Genomic DNA, 7,383 nt, shown 5'->3' on the forward strand with positions numbered 1-7,383 from the left:
TTTTGTGATCTTTGAACCATATCCTCTGCTACTCCTCGGCAGACCGTTCCCCCAAGGTAGCCCTCGACAGACTTACTCATTTCTGATTAATCCTTACCCACGAACCCATAGTCTTAGGTTTGGCTAGTCATTTCACTCTTACTCTCAATTTCGGCGTTCTCACTAAAATTTGCGAGCTCATTCCTCTACACAAAAAAATCTCGCGTCAACAGCTTACCTACATTCTCAAATATTCTTACCCACCCTTCTTATCTTTGAAGTTTGGCGAATACTATTTACCAGTGTTGGAAAAATGAGTTTGAAAAACGTAGAGGAACATAAATTTAGGAAAAAACCAGAGTTTAATTCTTTTTTTAAAAATAAGATCTTAGTTGTGATATCTAAAGTAATAAACAATTAATCAAAATTTTACCTTTTCGATTCATCTAGGATAAGCGCTTCGACTAACTAGTCTTCTTCGCTATCCTCAAGCTCACATATGTTGAGTGTGGGCTCGTTTCGAATCAAAATTTTTTTACCAAAAATTACTAGTGGGGTAATTTTACAATTTCTCTAAACTTTTTAGGTCAAGTTGTAAATAAAAAAATATCTCTAGAAATTTTTTGTAATAATCTCTTAAGAGAATTTTCTCTTTACAACTTTCTCTTAAATTCAAGTGTGTGTAAATAATGACCCAATGCTCTCTTTATATAGAGAGAGTTTAGAGAGTTCAATTATGTTTAAACTTAATCCCTTTAATATTAAATTTAATCTAATAAATAGTAGATCAAATTTAATATTAGACTATTAAAAATATTATTTTTTGAACAATTAATCTGAAATAAAATTTTCTGGTAGAGTCCCAGTAGGAGTGTAACTCTTCCATTGTTCAACCACTGATGACTAACCGTCACCAGCCACCGGGATGCCATCGTCGCAGCCACCAGCACCTTCGTGTCCGGTGATATAGGTGCGACACCTTATGGCACCTTGAGCCAGTTCGGCTGCTGTCAGTTCTGTTCGGGTCAATGACGACCCGACTGGTCAAGTCTAGCAACGATTGGACCATCAATCTGGTTTCACATACCTGGTTCGGTTTGACCAATTTTTGAGCCTTGGTCTTGATTTTGGGCTTCCGGTCCAATTAACGATCTTAGGTCCAATTTTCAAGTTCAATTACCCATAGGACCAATTGTCTGACTTGAAAATTAACTTCCAAAAATATCATATTAATTTTAATTAATTTAATTTTACTCGATCAAAATTAACTTTTCCAAAAATCACTTAGATTTTCTAAATTAATTTTTCAAGAAAATTATTTAATCAAATTCTTTAGTTGAACAATTCTCACAACCATCTAATTTAATTCCACATCGAATAAATCGACTCAATTAAATTATTCTCAAAGTCATAATATTTTCTTCTAATTTCAAATGCAGTCCGATTGAGCTTTTGTTAAGCTAGCAGAGGGACCAATTAGACATATACAATTAGACTCTAGTGATTGCAATTATGCCCAAAAGAATCATTTCGATAATTCAAAATTACTTAATCATGAAGTCAGTCCATAAGAAGTACCATGATTGAAAACTCCTTATTGTATACTCTTTACGAAAGCAATTCATCAAACTATTTTATCCAATGACCTCATCATGTGTGTTTCCCTCATATGATATCCTTGATTCTTTTGAGTTAAATCCGTTCACTCAATACAATCCTATTTTATCTCATTATCACCATTGTGTCTTCTTAATGATTAATATGATTACTGTCAACAAATGACTGTGATAAATTACTCGTTCAAGAACAAGCAACCCGTGGCCACGTTCCATATTTATCAATCCACACAATGCTAATGAGAGGATATCATTAACTCTTTAATTGAGCTATGAATTCCATTGTTGCTAGTAAAGCCATACCATACACAAGTCATGTACCCAACATACCGGCTATGGGCTCGACCATTTTTGGAGCATAAGCCTCCACTTATATCAAAGCACATGAGTTGCATATGCATAGTTAGTGACTAACTCAGGATTTTGGTAAATCACACCATTAATGTCACAAGTGAATTAATTCACAAACGGATTCAGAATTAATTCATCTTGGGTCTAGCCCAATGTATCATTCTACCAATAAATACATCTATGTTTTTACTGGTGGAGTCAACTGCTCCAATAGCCAAGACTAGCCATCTCCCCAATTGGAATTGTAGACGACATAATAATCCTTCTTAGTATTTGAATCAAATGCTTACTTTGATTTTTTATGGGATTATCACAATGTAAAAGTTCTTTACAATGCCACTGATCTTCAATTTGAACTTTAGACAACCAATGAGTTAATATTTGCTTATCAAAATTTCGCTATGCATGCAAAATATAAAAGACAAAAAATACGAAAGACATAATAGTAAAGTGTGAAATTAACTTTATTTATTTATTTATCGTTCAAATAAATAGAAAATAGTTACATGCTTACTACAATATGGGTACATTTCCCAACAACCAGCGTTCTTAGACATGTTGTACTCATCTATCCATGTTACTCTCTGAATATGTCAAACTTCAATCTCTCGTACCTTGTCCTGTCATCTTCCTAGCTCAACATGTTTGATCTTTTCTTAATGCCATAGCAGAGCTATGGACTTACACAATCTGAACCCATGTTTATCGTCCTAGCAGACTATACTGGTTGCTATAGCCAAGCTATGGTCTTATACCTGAAATCTCTATGTTTAATGTCTTGGCGGACTTTCTTGTGTTTATTGTCCCGGTAGACTACCTAGTGTTTTCTATCTTGATGAACTAAACTGGTTGCATTACCCGAGCTATGGTCTTATTCATTAAACCTCTTTTGAGGTGTCACCTCGAAGGACCTTATTGCTATCGTGGTGTTACCCCATAAAGCTTACTGACTGTCTTCGTAGTGTTGCCCTATGAAACCTAATAATTGTCGTCACGGTGTCGCCCCAAAGGACCAGTTGATATAATTCAATATCTTATTTAACCTTTGATGCTCGAACACTGCAGTGTCCCCTCTACAAGGGCTAGAGTTTCACACATCACGGTTTGCACTCAACAATACTGTATGACAAAATTTTAACAGAAATCCATTTTTCTATTTATCCGCCCATACCTCTAGTTCACCATAACTACCTTGATGCTCAAATACTAAAGTGTCCCTTCCGCAAGGCCTAGAGTTTTGCTTCACCACGGTTTGTACCCAACAACACTGTATGACAGTATAGAGAACACCATTTCCCAGTCACATAACAAAATAATGTGGAGTACGCCAAACTTGTGTAATACTATAACCAATTTATGCATACTGAAGCATTTACGGGTACTCAATTACTTATACCATTATATACATGCCTAGCATTCACAATCAGTAGAAATCATTCATCATCATAAAACTCAAGACAAATTCATGTTTGGCATACTTACTTACCACATCCATACAAAACAACAGTTTCAGACCAACTCAAAACAACTTAAACATAGACCATTCAAACAATGAACTGTCAACATTCACTCAGAGGTAGAGCACCGAAACTCACCTTGCTTACTTATTCTTCACAACTTAGCTTATCCAAACGCCAGAGCCTCATTTGTCTTGGCAGCTAAGCATAACAACTGGTTATTGGTTAACTTGAAGGTATTCAAACCTTAAAACCTAGAATCCATAATTATACAGAAGTTTTGATAGTCAAAGACAATACTTTTGAGAGGGGAAAAATTGGTGAACAAAATTGATAAGAATTCTACTTCTATCCATACACATATATATACTCAATTGGCTTAGTCTCCAAAGATCATTACCACTGCTCAATCCTAATAATTTTTTCTTCCACTATAGAACCAGCCGATTCTAATCTAACTAAACTAGGATTGAAATCTAACCATGCCCAATCAACCACTTAAATTTCTAAATATTTCATTAGAGCTTGGAAATTTATATTTCTATACAATCGACTCCATGACTCATCTTTGAGTTTGGATCCTCAAGAGAACCTAGTACAACAGTATATAAGAAGCTCTCTCATAAAGAAATTTTATGGTCAAGGAACCAAAATCCAATGCAATGGTTCCTAAAGAGAGAAGCCACTGAATTTCTAACACCACATCACATCCTTTTAGTGGCAAAACCAATAAGTAGTGAGAAAGTGAGTGTTCTGAGCCTTCCAAGTTACTCTTCGACAAGGTACCACCAGTTAAAAGACTCATTCCATTAGCAACCATGACCTTCAACTACTGTCCTTGACTGAATAGCAAAGAGAGTCGCCTAACTAACTTGACACTAATGAAAAATTATGCGTGGTACTCGAGCCTACCAAAATAATGACCCTAGTAGCCCCAACAATGCTACAATTCTCAATGTATTGTGCCCTTGAAACCCTTGAATAGCATGTAAAGATAAAGATGGGTCCCTTACCAATATCTTCGATAGGGGAAGGGTTCTCTAACTGCTCAGAGCACTCTTGGAAGTCCTCTCCTTCTCTACCAAAATAAGATTCCACTAGCAACTGGTAAAGTTAGGATCTCATGCATTTATGGCCAACATTGTACGCCCACATCAAAAGCAAAGGCCATTTTTCCTTCTTTCCTCAATATCAGCAGATGAGAGAGATCGATTTGGGCCTTTGACTGAACCAATAGAAGTCACATATTCACTACTTTATGTGACATGAGTTGTGGCCACAGTGGTCCTGGTGGTATAAGAGCTTGAAAGCAGTAAGAAAGGTGCCCTTGCATAGGCTCCCCAACCAACTAGGAGACCACATTTGGAAGAGCTATTCAATACACTTTCCACCTGTCTTGTAATCATAAATCCCTCCACCATTAACTTGGGCTTGAACAACTGCAGATACTAGTTGATTTTAGGCTTCAAGTTACTGATGAATATACTCATGGCATATGCTTCTGGTAGGTGCAACTAATTTAGCAGACTGACAAAAGTGTCATGATAATGATCCACTATCCTTTTTTGTTTTAAGGAGACCAAGTCAACCATTGGATCTTGGAAGAAACTTGAGCTAAAGCATTCCTTCAAGCTATGAGCATATGTGTGTAAAAGTGATGCTAGTCTAGAGCCTTGCCTTCTAGATGTAGCATGACCATCCTCACTCTATCATTAACAGTAATGCCTTCTGCCTTGAAATACTTTTGTAGCTTGGCCCACCAACCTTTGAAATCCTTGCTATCAAAAAGAGGACACTACAATTTATAAGTTTTTAAAGTTGGATCCATGCTTTCTGATCGATGAGACAGTCCAAGATCCATTTTCGGTGAAGTTGGTTAAGCTTTCTTTGGAGGGAAACTAGGGGGAGGGCCACCCAAGATGCCATTCCCTTTGTTTAGCGACTGCCCAACAGATGAGGAATCAGTCAATCGACCCAAATATTGTTCAAATAAACCCCACAGCTCCACCTTGAGTTCACTGCGAAATTTATTCTTTAATTTCTTTAAGCGACCATCCAAACAGTTGCCCCCATTAAGAAAAACCAATTTAAAGCTAGGCCATATCTTGCTTTAGATGGGTGACTTCTTTCTGCAAAAGAGTCGAGATTCTTTCTTTGAGAATTGAAGATCATCGAACTCTGATACCCTTGATACGATGGCGACTTTGATAGATTAAGAGAGTAGGAAAAGAAGAGAAAAAAAAGGTTTAAGAAGATAAAACAACAAAAAATTCATTCCATAACAGAAGGCCTAATTGTAACACCCATGCCCGACCAAATCATCGAATCCGAGTATGGAGTGCCACAACTTAAAACCATGTGAATTTGAAAAAAATACTTGAAATTTTTATATGCTTTGAGGTTTAGATCTATATCTCGAATTTGGCATAAACTCCAGTATAATAATAACAAAACAATCAAATCAATAATAAACGAAGTAAAACATATTTAGATGGCATTTGGCAGAAGCCTTCTGAAAGATTCAAAAGTTATATAAAACGTAAGGTGATTATTTCCCACACAAAAGTTTCAAGTGCATCAGTGGTAGTTAAAAAAACATTCAAAATAATTTGGCGTATATGCCTAAAAGATAATCTCGTAAACCATAATTTACTAGATTAAACATATACTTCTAGAATTTGTAAAAGTTCTCATACAATAATGTTTTGGTAAAAGTTATAAATTATTAAAAAAGTTGATTAAAAAATAAAACTACATGCCATCTTTCCAAACGATCATGCATGATACAGAAATAGGCAAGTGGCTCACTATCAATAGTAACTCTGGTGTAGCCCCTATCTACAAAATCTATTTCTTCTATCAACATGCCTGTGATGGAAATGATAACAGAGTAAGTTCAAACAACCTTAATGAACTCCATAAATAAAGAGAGCACAAAAAATATACAGGGATACCACTAGTAAAAAAACATTAATACTCGTAATGATACTCAACCTATCAAAGAAGTTCAAATGTACTAATCATAATACGCCTAATGGCATTCACAGTTCTTAGAAGGACTCAATTTGTCAACTTAACACAAATCATGAGCAGACACTATCCCCCCGTTTAACCATAACTTGTAACACCCTCTAACCCTAAACCATTACCGGAATGAGGTTATGAGGCATTACCGGACATATCAGACAACTTACGAATAATTTACAATTAATATAACTTTCATAGTATAATATAATAATTAAGTCCCTATCTTGAACTCTCGAAGTTCAAACACGTATTAAAAGTAGAACGGGACTTGTTCGAGTATTCCAAATTTTTTTTTATAAAAATTTCAGCAGCATTTCTACTTATTTTTACCTAAACCTCCTGCAAATTCAAACCAAAACAACTAACACCAATATTTCACATTCATATAACTAATATTTATATCATTAACAAAATTTTAACTTAATAACTATCATAGCATCATTCAAAATTGATTAAAAACTCCATTCATTTAACAACTTAATGTTCATGTATCAAAATATCATGTACTTTCCTTACCATTTCATTTAACCATCTAAATTTTATAATTCATCCTTCACTACCCAAAGTAATATACATATTCAAGTGACTAAATAACACCTATGTACATGCCACCTTTACCCAAAAGAAAAATATATATCACCAAATTTGTGTTGGAGTCGGGATTGTTCTGGATGCTGAGCCGGAACACTTGACTTCTACTAACCTGCGCACGGAAACAACCGTACGCTAAGTATGGATATACTCAGTGGTATTACTATAAATCAAGACTATTTAATATTAATAAATTACAAACATCAACCATAAATTTTATAATTATTTAAACTACTTTTATATATAATTATTTTACTTCATAAATCTTAAATTCATAATTCATTTTTCTCATACTAACTCAATTCATAATTTAGTTCATACATTCTTTCTCATACTTTTCAATAGTGCTAAAACAAATAATC

Source organism: Gossypium hirsutum, chromosome A06, assembly GCF_007990345.1.
Source record: "Gossypium hirsutum isolate 1008001.06 chromosome A06, Gossypium_hirsutum_v2.1, whole genome shotgun sequence".
NCBI classification, from domain to species: domain Eukaryota; kingdom Viridiplantae; phylum Streptophyta; class Magnoliopsida; order Malvales; family Malvaceae; genus Gossypium; species Gossypium hirsutum.